Source organism: Odocoileus virginianus, chromosome 6 (genome assembly GCF_023699985.2).
Source record: "Odocoileus virginianus isolate 20LAN1187 ecotype Illinois chromosome 6, Ovbor_1.2, whole genome shotgun sequence".
NCBI lineage: Eukaryota > Metazoa > Chordata > Mammalia > Artiodactyla > Cervidae > Odocoileus > Odocoileus virginianus.
This window is the reverse complement of record NC_069679.1, coordinates 20,129,990-20,143,356: the sequence shown is the minus strand read 5'-3', so window position 1 is coordinate 20,143,356 and position 13,367 is coordinate 20,129,990.

The following is a 13,367-nucleotide window of genomic DNA, read 5'->3' as shown; positions in this document are numbered from 1 at the left end:
TGGCAGGCTGCAGTCCGTGGGTCAAAAGGAGTCAGACACTACTGAGCAACTAACAGCTACAGCTACTATTATCTGTGCTTCTGATGTTATTGATAGCTGTGTATCTGTACTGTGGAAGTGCCATATAATGGTGAGCTACAGTGCATCACTCCCAACTCTGCATTCAGTAGCATCATGTCGACTATTTGAAATGGCAGTGGGGTGAGTATTCAACCATGGAAATAGTCAAATGATAGAAATCATAATTTGATTTATTGTTTTGCTGATTATCTAGATTTAAGAAAGTGACGGAGAAAATGTGTCTAATGAAGATGAAACATAAAAGTGTGGTGTGTCCACATCCGTTTTATTGTGAGTAGCACAAAACATCAAAGAAGGGCTCTTGCAGTTTTCAAAAGCCATTATTTGAACCAGTGAAGTCATGCACGTTGACAAATGAATAACATATCTCTTCTTTGTTTTACTTTCATATTACTTTTATTATTACAGTAACATAAAGGAAAATATCAACCAACATTCAGACCAGAATTATGCTCATTTATTAATTGCAACCATAAAATGATTAGGGATATAAGAGTTCAGAAAAAAATTAACAAAAGGATACTGTGAGAATTGGCTTTATGGAATTTTCAATGAAAAGTATTATATACTTTATAATTATGTATAAACTGTATGCTGCACATGCTTTTTATTAGCAAAACTTGTAACATATATAGGTACTAATATATCATGTAATACTAAGATATGTAGTATAATACTAATATACATAGTGTAAAATACATAGTATAATGTGTGTGTGTGTGTGTATATATCCCCCAAAAGCCTGTTATTACACATTTATCAGTACAACACTGGGACTATCAATGTATTTAAAAATCTACAGTATCTTCAATGACCAACCATGGTTAATTTTGTTTGGTTGTCATTTAGAAAATATATTAATCTGATTTTAGATTTCTTCAGTAAGTTAAAAGATAGATTCAAAATGGTTCATTAAGTTTATTTTGTGTAAGAAAGTCTTGAATGAACAACTCTGCTTTGGTTTAGTTTGCTGGTGACTTCAGCAATCAGTGAGGTTTATTTCCCAGATATTGAGTTCATAGTCTGAATCAGTTCAAGTTCCTGGTAATAATAAGCCACACTGACAAACAGATTTACCGTAATCACATTATTCTCTCTCATCATGATGAATCCTCCAGGATATGGCGCATCTAGGCATTTTAACACCCACTGAGCCAGTGTTCAGCTCTGAGCTTATACCAGAGGGGAAGCAAGGAACTTCATTCATAAAATGTTTCTGCCTCCTTTTTTGACTTGCTTTTTCTTAGAGAACAGATTAGCGTTCACCTGCTATTCTTTCTATACATTAGTCATGTTATCCAGTGGTGAGAGGAAAGAAGAGGTTTTGGCCCCTGGAAATGCACATTCAAGATTTGGCTCTCAGGAATTCCCTGGCAGTCCAGTGGTTAGGACTTGGCACTTTCACTGCTGTAGGCCTGGGTTCAATCCCTGTTCAGGGAATTAAGATCCTTCAAGCCATGTGGCATGGCCAAAAAGAAAATCAATTTTTAAAAAAAAGATTTGAATCTCTTAGGCCAAGCATGAGTTGAAGATGTGCCCTCTTTGGGGAAGTTGCCCTCTGGGCTTTGTTTTTTCCCAAGGAATGGCTTTTCTTCTCAGTAAATGTGGTGGTTTATGTTGAAATGGGGAATGATGGGAACCCAGTCATTATAGTTTCCTCCATAATCTTGTATCTATTGGTTGCTTATTTCAGCAGTGTTTTTCTTTTAAATTCTCGATGTAGTTAAACAAATCTCGACACCTCAGGTTGTTATTGTTGTTGTTATCAATATAAAGGGAGTGGCGATTCTTTACCGTCCCCTGCTATGTTTAAGTCAGTAGGCCAAATACCCATATCTTCTCTAATACTCAGAATAACTGCACAAATAGAGGTGTGTGTGCTAAGTCACTTCAGTCATGTTCAACTCTTTGAGACCCTATGGACTGTATCCCACCAGGCTCCTCTGTCCATGGGATTCTCCAGGCAGGAATACTGGAGAGGGTTGCCATTTCCTTCTCCACAGGTAATCATTGTCTTTTCCAAATAATAAAACTGAAGCCCAAAGAGATTTAATAACCCAGGTTTTAACCAGAGTCTGTCTGACTCTAAAGCTCTCATTTTCCCCTCTATGCCAGGATTTCTCTCTTCCCTCAAGAACTTCTTCGGGCTTAATACTATCAGAGAAACATATTGAATGAGGAAAGTTTTCAAAAGTCACATTCGGGTAGTATAGGTCAATAATCCACATTAGTACATTCTTACTTTAAGCTTGACCATTTGCTAATACTGATTTTTAAAAAATGCACTTTTGGTGTCCTTGCAAGTCTGCAAAGGTCAGGTGGAGCCAGGGCAATAAGTGCTGAGGGACACTTCCTGAGAACCTAGAGACTCTCTGGGGCACAGAGTCCTGTTTCACTGGCTTCATGGACCTCTTGGCATTTGAATCTCAGAAGGCAGGCCAATGCCACACAGAGTTTTTTCATTTTGTAGGTGTAATGCAATGAAGGTCTAGCAGTTTCAGAAACATAGCATGCCCTGTCTGATGGGACTACTTTTCCTTGTGAAATCCTAGCTTTCAGGTCAGAAAAGAAATGGGTCAGGTGTAAGGCCAACCAGATGAGGAACAAGCAGCCTCTCAACAAGATGATCCAGTACCTGTTACAGAATATTGTTCTAATCCTGCATCATACGATCAGAAGAAATGAAAAAGGTCAAAACATCAGTGTAGAACCATGGAAACACCTGGCACCCACAACCCAGAGGCAGTATGCCTAGAGAGAGAAAGGCTATTGCTGGCATCCTTTTACTTGCATGGATTGCTCCTAAACATCAGAATCAAAAACAGGTGGAGATGCTTTACATCATAACAATTGAGATGCCCCAGTGTCATTACAGGTCAAGATAGGCTTGTCCACATTTGTCAGTTCAATACAGTCCTCAGACACACAAGTAGGCTCAGCCTCATCCAAGAAGCTTCTCTCCAGCCCTCATCAAATCATTGAAATGAGCAATTGGGGTAGCCTTGAAATGAAAGAAGTATCACTAAAGGGCAACCAAGCCTATGGCAGTGTATTCAAAATGTTTTCCTCCTGTACCCATTTAACAAGTTAGGAAAAACCATATACCCCTGACATACTTTAAAGTTTATAAGTTTTATCATCAAGTTTGTATAGTTGCAAAGGATAGTTTCTGACATACCGTGTTGTACATGGGCATTCAAGATCTTTTCAACAAAACTCTTGAAGTTACATATTTAAATAGCTTCCAATTTATTGAAAAAAATCTACCATATCTAACTGACAAAAGTGGTCCTCATTGTCAAACTAATAAATCAGGGATGCTTTGTGTTGGAAAAAACAAGTAATTCAAGAGTAATTCAAGTAAAGGATTGAATCTGCATTTCCCCTTGAGAGTCTTCTCCCTTCTGAAGCCTAATTGTGACAAGTATGTCAGCTGGATGACACAAAAGTTACTCTTCTCTCCAGTGTCCCTTAGTCAGTCCTTGGCTTTCTCGCAGGGGCCTCTCCCTCTAGAATTATGTATTCTTGATTTGACCCTTTGTTTTCACTCCCAGAGCAATGAACCTTGGTATCACTGGGGATGGTTTTCTTTTTAAAGTTGGAAAGTTCTGCTGTGAAAGTGGAGGTGGGAAAGGAGAGCCTGTAATAGCACGAAAGTCCTCAGGCAGAGCATTCAGCAAAGGACTGGAGGGAAGCTGAGTCTGAGAACTTATTCTCTCAAAGCTCTTGATACTGCCTATCACTTGGAAAGTCTTTTTTATGCCCAGCAATTAAGCAAACTGTTTGTAAGAACCAGTGTTCCAAGCCATGGAAACAAATATGGTTTTGTTCCCAGGACACTGTGTTTATTCATTTTGGGGGTCTTCTTTCTTTCTTTTTCCCTTTTCCTTCCTTTCTCCCTTAACCCCTGGTGGCTCAGATGATAAAGGATCCACCTACATTGCAGGAGACCTGGGTTCAATCCCTGGGTTGGAAAGATCCCCAGGAGAAGGGAATGGCTACCCACTGCAGTATTCTTGCCTGGAGAATCCCATGGACAGAGGAGCCTGGCGGGCTAAAGTCCACAGGGACGCAAAGAGTTGGACATGACCAAGTGACTAACAATTTCATTTTCCCCTCATCAATGGATAGGAGTATGGAGGATGTGTTCCTCCTCACTATCTGATGTTCCTACCGCCATTAACATTGCCCCTTCCCAAAAAAGGAGAAATCCCTCCCTCCTTGGCATATGTGCTGACATACAGAGTTTACACTGAGACCTGGCCCAGAGGAAAACTTACCATGAAGATCATTGTGAAGGTGAAGTGTCAGTCCCTCATGTTCACAGCCTCTTCCAAGCTCTTGGGAGGGTCCCTAACATGTGTTGCAATATCATGTACTTTTGTAAATTTTTTAAAAATGTATATCTCTATTCTCTTACTTAAAGAAGATTCCTCCGCACAAATATCAGCTTCCCATCCCATTAGGGTTTCCAGATTTAGGAAATAAAACTTCAAGATGTCCAGTTAAATTTGAATTGAAAATAAGCTAGTGATAATTTTTGATTATTCCAAATATTGCATGGAACAGAGTTATACTAAAACGTTATTTGTTGTTCATCTGAAATTTTGCCTAGCAGCCAGTTTTGTCTATCAGCTGCCCTCCCTCCCTCAAAACTTTGATCCTTTGCTGTTTGGACCAAAAATGGTAAGACAAGCCTTGCTTTTCCCAAATCAGATAAAGAATTGTTTAGTTTATGTTGTAAACTCTTCTCAAACTATAATTTGAGACTTTGAAAGTCGGTCCTGACCAATCTTATGCAACCTTATTTTTTTGGCACATTTTTTTTTTGCTACAGAAGCACAGATCAAAATAATTTCCCAACTCTGTGGGAAAATGAGAAACTCTCCTGTTGTCTGATGAGAGACAAGAGAACTGTGAAATGTCACTGTTGGGCTTCGAGTTGGGACCCAGTGTGGAGCATGTGTGTTCAGAAAGGAAACTCTGTAAACGGCTGCAGGGAAGCATAGCTGGTGGGGGAGGAGAGAATCCTGGCTCAAGAAGATTTGGGTCACAATAGAAAGTACTAGGGGCTTCCCTGGTGTCTCAGCAATAATGAATCCACCTGACAATGCAGGGAGTGCAGGTTCGATCCCTGGGTCGGGGAGGTCTCCTAGAGAGGAAGTGGCAACCCACTCCAGTACCCTTGCCTGGGAAACCCCATGGACAGAGGAGCCCCGCAGGCTAAAATCCACGGGGCGACAAAAGAGTCAGACCAAACTTAGCAACTAAACAACAAAGAAGTACTGGAGAGTATTTCTCGATCTTACACCCTGATCTACAGTGAGAAACACATTTCCCATCATGACCCCAAATTTGCCTCTGTGTATATGTGATTGAAACAAAAGTTTCATGCAACATTCACCATTACTACATGTACAATTACTGTGTAATGCATGCTGGTATTTTCTACTCTGATTTATTTGATTTTTTTTTTAAGAACTAATTGTACTCAGTTGATTTCACAACCAACTGATGGATCATGAACTTAAAAGCTACTTAAGTGGCTTAAAAACTACTGCATGGGAGCACTGCTATCCAAAGGCACTGCTCAGAGCACTGGCTTTCGTGGTCTCCGGAAGAAAAGGAGCCTGTGGGGATCCCCTGAGGTACAGTGGTTAGGACTCGGCACTTTCACTTCAGGGACCTAGGTTCGATTCCTGGTTGGGGAACTAGGATCCCACAAGCCATGTGGTGTGACCAAAGAAAGACAAAAGGAGCCTGTGTCACAGTGTAACTCAATGAGCTGCTTTCTTCCTTGAGAAAATCTTCCTCTGAAAACAATGTCAGCTGGAGATAACAGGGACAGTGGAGTCATCCTCTGGTGTGAGTTCCTTACCCTCTCACAATGGGTAACAAACGATTCGCAAGTGAGTACCAGTCCTCCAATGACCTCTGAGAAGCAGTGTGGGCTGGAGTGTGGCACAGAAGAGGTGAACTAAGCCTGTGGAGCAGGGGTCCAGAGGAGCCCAGAGGGAATGCAGTCCAGAGTGGGAGGCGAGGGAAGCAAGAGCAGGCCCTTGAACGTCCATGAATACATCACTGAGACCAAGGGGGCTGTTTTGGAGAAAGGGAAGCCCCTTTCCAGGGATGCCATCCACCCGAAGGAGAAAGTCCTTTTCAGACAACTGGTTCAACTGTAAAAATATTCCTACATTCAGAGGGATGCGTCAGAGAAAAGTGAAGATTTTTACCCCAAAGAATCAGATTTGTCTTTCTTACCCTGAAGAAAGTAAGCATCATCTCTCTTTCAGTCTGGTACCTATGTCAGACCCTTTCCTTTATCCTGGAATCACCAGTTCTTTCATCTGGTCTCCTCTCTCTAACTTAATGACCTTTTCTTACACTTCATAGTGAAAACAGAATTTTTTCATCTTTTCTCCACTACACCTGCCAGTCCACCAACACAACCCTCCATCTCCCTTCCCAAGGAATGTACTGCCTGGTGATGTGAGGAATTATGAGAACTTTTATTACCCCATTACAGTGGGGGTCTATACTCCTTCAAGTCTAGTATACAAACACTGAATTATATTGCTGTCTTCATTAACAGCGAAAATGACTGTTGACTAACACTTAGCAAAACAGATACATTCTGGTTGCAAACTTTATTTATTTATTTATTTCATTGCACTCTATATCTCTGAATTTGAGAAAAGAATGACATGGAAGCTTTTGCGTTTCCATACAAATTATGAAATTTTTGTTCTAGTTCTGCAAAAATACTGTTGGTAATTTGATAGGGATTGCATTGAATCTGTAGATTAATTTGCTGTCTCTACAAGCATCTTCCAGCATTCCCTCTGTACCAGATGCTTTCCCAAGCACACTCTTAAAATATGCCTCCATTTATTCTGTCTATGCTCTCTCTCTACACTATTCACAGATAATTTTATCTAAAGAATTGCCATCTCCATTTATTTCCTTTTGCTAGTCTGCCTACAGCACCTACCACCCCACCAAAAATACTCTGGCCATAAAAGCCATCAGTGGCTTCTATATTGCTAAATCTAACGGAGACTTTTCAATTCTCACCTTCCTCGGCATTTTAGCAGCTTTAGACACAGTTCCAGCTCCCTCCTTCTTGAATGGCTCAGATCTTGGCCTTGCTGATGACACATCTACTCCCTGGCTTTTCTTCCTATCATACAGTCATCTATTCTTTACTGGTTTATTCATCTCTCTTGGATCTTTGCTTGTTGGGAGATCCCCTCCTTCCATCAAGAAAAGGATACTCCTTCCCCAGTGGCTTAGAGAGTAAAGAAGCTGCCTGCAATGCAGGAAACCTGGGTTTGATCCCTGGGTCGGGAAGATCCCCTGGAGAAGGAAATGGCAACCTCCTCCAGTATTCTTGCCTGGAGAATCCCATGGACAGAGGCTACAGTCCATGGGGTTGCAAAGAGTCAAACATGACTGTGCAGCTAACACTTTCACTTTGTATCCCTCACTCAGGTAAACGGCAACTCCATCCATACAGTTGTTCATTAAAACAAGCCCTCTTGTTTCACTTCCAGTACACAGCTCACATCTGTTCATTTTGCTCTGTCTCCATTGCTCCTACCTGAGACCAAGCCACCATCATACTTCATCTTTACTCTGCAGTCATTTCCTTACTGGTATCCCCATTTTTATTTTTGCCCCCCTACCCAGCAATCTGTTCTCCATATAACAATCATCGTCATATTTCTAAAACATAAATCAAGTTATGTCACCTTTTTGCTTGGAAAGAATAAATCACTTTCCCACTGAACTTCAAATAGAATCCAAGCTCTTAAACTTGGTCTGCAAGACCCAGAGTGATCCAGTCCCTGCCTGTTTCTCCAGCCTCACCTCCTTCCATTTCCCCTTCATTTACCTCTCTTCTGTAGCAGAGCCTTTCTTTGTTTCTTACAGGATCAAGATCTTTCCTGCTTGAGGTTCTTTGTACCAACTGTCCCATTTTCTGAGGTTGATACCACCCCCCTCTACTTCACTTGCTCCTATCCTGTGAACTCCCGCTCATCTGTCCATTAGGCAAAAGTTGAAATGTTAATTCTTGAGAAAAACCTCTCCCGAGTTACTCATTCCCAGCTCATCATCAATCTAAATTATGTTCCCTTGGTTATATTCTCTCAGCACCCTGTATTTTCTTCATAACACATTCTACAATTTATAATTGAGTGATTATCTGTGTGTTCTTTTGTCTGCTTAATATCTTTTTTCTCCATTTAACTGTAGGCCTCATGAGGCTAGTGCCTAGAACAGTAGCTAAAACATTAGGAAATGCTCAACAAATTGTTTAATTTATGGATTTATTTATTTTTGGCTACGCCGGTTCTTTGTTGCTGGGAGCCAGCTTTCTCTAGTTGCGGAGTGTGTGGGCTAGTCCTTGTTGCAGTGAGTGGGCTTCTCATTGTGGTGGCTTCTCTTGTCTCGGAGCACATGGGGAGGTGCATGGTGCGACTCTAGGTCCACGGGCTTCAGTAGTTGCATCATGAGGCCTTCAATAGCTGTGTCACATGGGCTTAGTTGCCCCATGGTTGTGGAATCTTCCCGGACTAGGATTTGAACCCGTGTCCTCTGCACTGGCAAGTAGATTCTTAACTACTGGACCTCCAGGGAAGTCCATCAGCAATTTTTAACTGAATGAATGAGGGATATGGTGACTATTTTTTCAAATGTATACTAAACATTGACAATCTTTATTGCTTTCAACCCCAAGGCTGTTGGCAAGTATGATTCATGCAGTGGGTGCGCAACGGGTCAGATTCCTGTATATTAGTGTCTGTCAGTGGTGTGCTAGAGCAGGCTTAAGAGAACCAGTTCTGGGCATCTTTCTTCCCAACTTCACATCGAGTGACAATGTGTTGGTAGCCATGATAGGAGTATGTATACCACAAAAATAGCAAATGCTACAAATCATAGCCAGTTTACTGGCATACCACTGGTATCTACTATACATCTAACATGTTAGGTATTATGGAGCCACCATTAAAAAAAATAAGTCATTGTCCCACACCAGCAATAGTTACCAGTCTAGTCTAGGGAATATGACATACATCAAGAATCAAGGAGAATCAGGGTATAGCTATGGCGTGTGAGCACATCCATGGTCAGGAAAGGATAAGGTCAGTAGGGACTGGAATAAGTACTGGTGGGCATCCAGGAAGTGGAGCCATTGCTAAAACTGGTAGATGGAGAGGATCTATGTACCTGGACCATGGAAGGTAATCCCAATGGAGGGACAGTAAAGACCTAGGGCTGGTAATGATCCAGGAAGTGTAGTTGGAATGGGAGTAGACAGAAGTAGGAGAGATTGTCTTATTAGTTGTAAAGAGTTTCTCTTGAGATTTCCTTGTGCATGTAATTTTGGTAAATCAGATTGTATTTTAAAAATGAATCCAGATGTTAAAGAATTCTTAAGGCAAATTTGTTTAAAAAAGAGAAGTGAAGGGTAAACAATCTTACTTTACTTTTCAGATTTAGGTTTTACTGGAATAATGTTTCCTTGAAGCCATGCACATCTCTACTACATACCCCGCGCCCCCCACCCCGCCCCCCCGACCACATCTTCAACCTGCCAGATGCTCTGTCAGGTTGGAGATTTCCCCTGTTTTGGCCCTCGGTTCCTTATCTGTGAAATGAAAGGGTCCAACTTGATTGTCTCTCAGATCCTTTATAGCTCAGAAAAATTGCATTGTTCTAAATGGTCAGGCATGTGAACCCTATTTCTAAATGAGCCTAAGAAGAAGGCCAGGAAGACACTATTCTGAAATGTCCTTGCCTGGGATTAAAGGATGCTGAGAGATTCCGTTTGGGGATAACAGGGTGAAATAACATGTTCCTCTTGCTGCAGAGTTAGGTCAGTTTTCTTTTAGTCAAAGAAGGGATTTGACATCTAAGGAGAGCAGGCGATCTCATGGGTTTTCCCTATGAGCATCATTAGGTAAATCCAGTGACCATTTGACAGGAAAATAAGGGCACTATTTTTAAATCAACAGGAAAAGGGCAGAGTAGCAAGATAGAAAGATGACTTATCCTGTGGCCAGGAGTACACAAAATTGACTGAAGAAACTAATCGAATCAGACTTGATAAAGCTGATGCTGCCTTCCAGCCCCTGTGCCTAGAAGCTTTGTCAGAGCTGGTCTGCCACGGATCCTGATTTAGGATATAGGCTGACTCATTCATTTCTGAGTCGCAGTGCAGCTGCACACATTGCTATTATTGGTTTTTTAAAAAATTACTATTAAGTGTAACATGAGGCTTAGATGATGCTAAGTAGCAGCAAAAGGCTGGTGTCTATTGAAGGAACCTGTTCCTAGGCATGCTTGGGGCCCCCGAGGTAGGGCTGGCTGTGGGCTCCCAGGGCCTTCTTTCCCCTCTTCCTCTCTGCCTCCTCCTCATTCCTAAAGGTCGGAACGGCTGCTGTCAGGTTGGCCTGTTCAGTCCACTCCTCTCAAGTCTCCCTAAAGCTGCAACACAGCAGGAAGCCAGAGAGATGTGCTTTCCCATCCGACAGGCCGGCTGCGGCTCTGCTCTGCTGCGGGTGGCCATGCTGACGTCTGGCTCAGAGAGAAGGAATGAAGTCTTCTGAATCCAGTGTTACCCAACCCAGGTGGCTGTGGTCCTGGCAGAAAACGCAGGTCAGTGCTCAGCTACCCCAGAGGGCACTTAGATATTTTGGAGGACCTGAACTTTTTGATCTTCCCAGTTGGAGGATGAAGACTGTAAAGATCTGGTGTTCAGAATGGTTCAATTCACCATAGATTTAGTAAGTGCCTGCACCAAGGGTAGACAGGTAAGTACTATGAGCCAAGAGGGAAAAGGACACGGTTTCTGCATTTGAAGAGTTCACAGTCTCACGTTTTACATGAACAGAAACTTTCAGTGAAACCAGATAAGTGGTAATGTAAACATGTGCACAGGTTGCTATGGGAGCCCAGGGGAAGGATCTTAGGCCAAAAGGAGCTGTCACCTAAACCGTGTTGCGAGAAATGAGGAAGAGTCAGATAAAGCAAGCTAGAGAGTTCCAGGCAAAGGGAAGCCCCGCTGGGGACTCACACGCAGTTGGGTGTAGGAAGGTGTAAAGTGGAAAACAGAGCACACAGCTGGGAACGGAGGCTGCAGCCAGATAGAGAGGGACTTCAGAGCCGTGGTAAGGAAACGGAACTGAGCTCCGTCCTGTAGGAGTTTGGGAGCCGTTGAAGAACAGCTAGTAAAGAAGTTATATGATCAGGTTGCATAGATTGATCCCTTTAGTGCACAGAGAGGATGGATTTAAAAAGAGTGAGATAAAAGGCAAGCAAATCCACTAGTTTGTGCAAAGGTATCGGTGCTCCAAGGCATTAGTCATGCAGATAGAAAGGAGTGGGTGAGACTGAGAAGCATTTAGGAGTTAAGATCAGGAAAACCAGAAGAACTTGATAACAGACTGAGTATGTTGAATGGGGTGACGGGAGAGAGGGATTTGCCTAGGATGGTTGTGTTTCTTGCCAAGTATATAGATCTGTGTTTCTCAAAGTGTGTGCCTTGTAACACCAGCTCTATTGGGTGCGAGAAGGCATTGTGTTGAAAGCGGCTAAATCCACAAATAAGTCTGAGAAATAGCAGACTTAAACAAAAGCAAACAGAACTCTTGAGAACTTCTCAGAGCCTTTAATGTGGTACTGCTGCAAATAACAGTAATTGCCATTATTAAGCATTTACAAGTTCCATTTATCATGTCTTTAAGCCATTGGGAAAGAAGGAAAGCCCCAAGAAAACTATTCTGAAACTTGAAAATAATGTGTGAGCAAGTACACAAATATAAACTAATAATATTGGCTACCAAGCAAGAAGCTGGCTCAGGTGATATGAGCCAAAAGCATTTTGAGACATGGTCCGGTGCAGGACTAAATATTTGATATACATTATTTCAGGTTCCCATAACAAAACTGTGAGATATGCATTTTGTACCTATTTTACAGCTGGGGAAACAGGGGCTCATAAAGATTAAATAACTAACCAAAATTGCGACACATCTTGTAGTCGAATTTCGCTGTTAACAATGATATCACATCCTTTCTGTGTGCTAATGTATATAGTGAGTCTGCAAGACAGGGAAGGATGTAGCATGCTGTGTCTTCTGTTGATGAGAAACAATAAAATAGCCAGTCACTTTTACCAGCAAAATGGGTTTATTCAGGAACAGCAAAGAAATGCAGTTCAGGAGATGCAGTCTGTGGAAACCACAGGGAAGTCTGGAGAACAAAGGAGAGGAGCATTCTGTTATAAAAGAGAAAGGGGGAGTTGGGATGGGGTTGTTATAAACAGAGTCCATGGGAGGAAACTGGGAGTCCTTTTCAGTGGCTCAGCTGTGAGTCTCTCACTGGCTGTACTGCTGCCAGGCGAGAAGAAATTCTTCCTTCCTCCAGGTGGGCAGTAAAGTGGTGACTTCTTCCTACTGGAGATGCAAAGGCATTTGATGTTGAGTGGTGGGGGTGACAGTGCCCCCTTCTGGCCTCCTGGCTGCATTTTAAATGAGGCTTCTGTTGATTGATTTTCATTCTCCCAAACTTAAGTGAATCTTCATTCTGCCAAACTCATTTCACTTGCTAGCAAAGTAATGCTCAAAATTCTCCAAGCCAGGCTTCAACAGTACGTGAACCAAGAACTTCCAGATGTTCAAGCTGGATTTAGAAAAGCAGAAGAACCAGAGATCAAATTGCCAACATCCGTTGGGTCATAGAAATTGCAAGAAAATGCCTGAAAAACATCTATTTTTGCTTCACTGACTATGCTAAAGCCTTGACTTTGTGGATCACAACAAACTGGAAAATTCTTCAAGAGATGGGAATACCAGATCACCTTACCTGCCTCCTGTGAAACCTGTAGGCATGTCAAGAAGCAACAGTTAGAACCAGACGTGAAACAACAGACTGGTTCCAAACTGGGAAAGAAATATGTCAAGGATAATGTTGTCACCCTGCTTACTTAACTTATATGCAGAGTACGTCATGAGAAATGTCAGACTGGATGAAGCACAAGCTGGAATCAAGATTGCCAGGAGAAATATCAATAACCTCTGATATGCAGATGACATCACCCTTATGGCAGAAAGTAAAGAGGAACTAAAGAGCCTCTTGATGAAAGTGAAAGAGAAGGATGAAAAAGCTGGCTGAAAACTCAGCATTCAAAAACGAAGATCATGGCATCTGGTCCCATCACTCACGGCAAATAGATGGGGAAACAATGGAAACAGTGAGAGACTTTATTTTCTTGGTCTCCA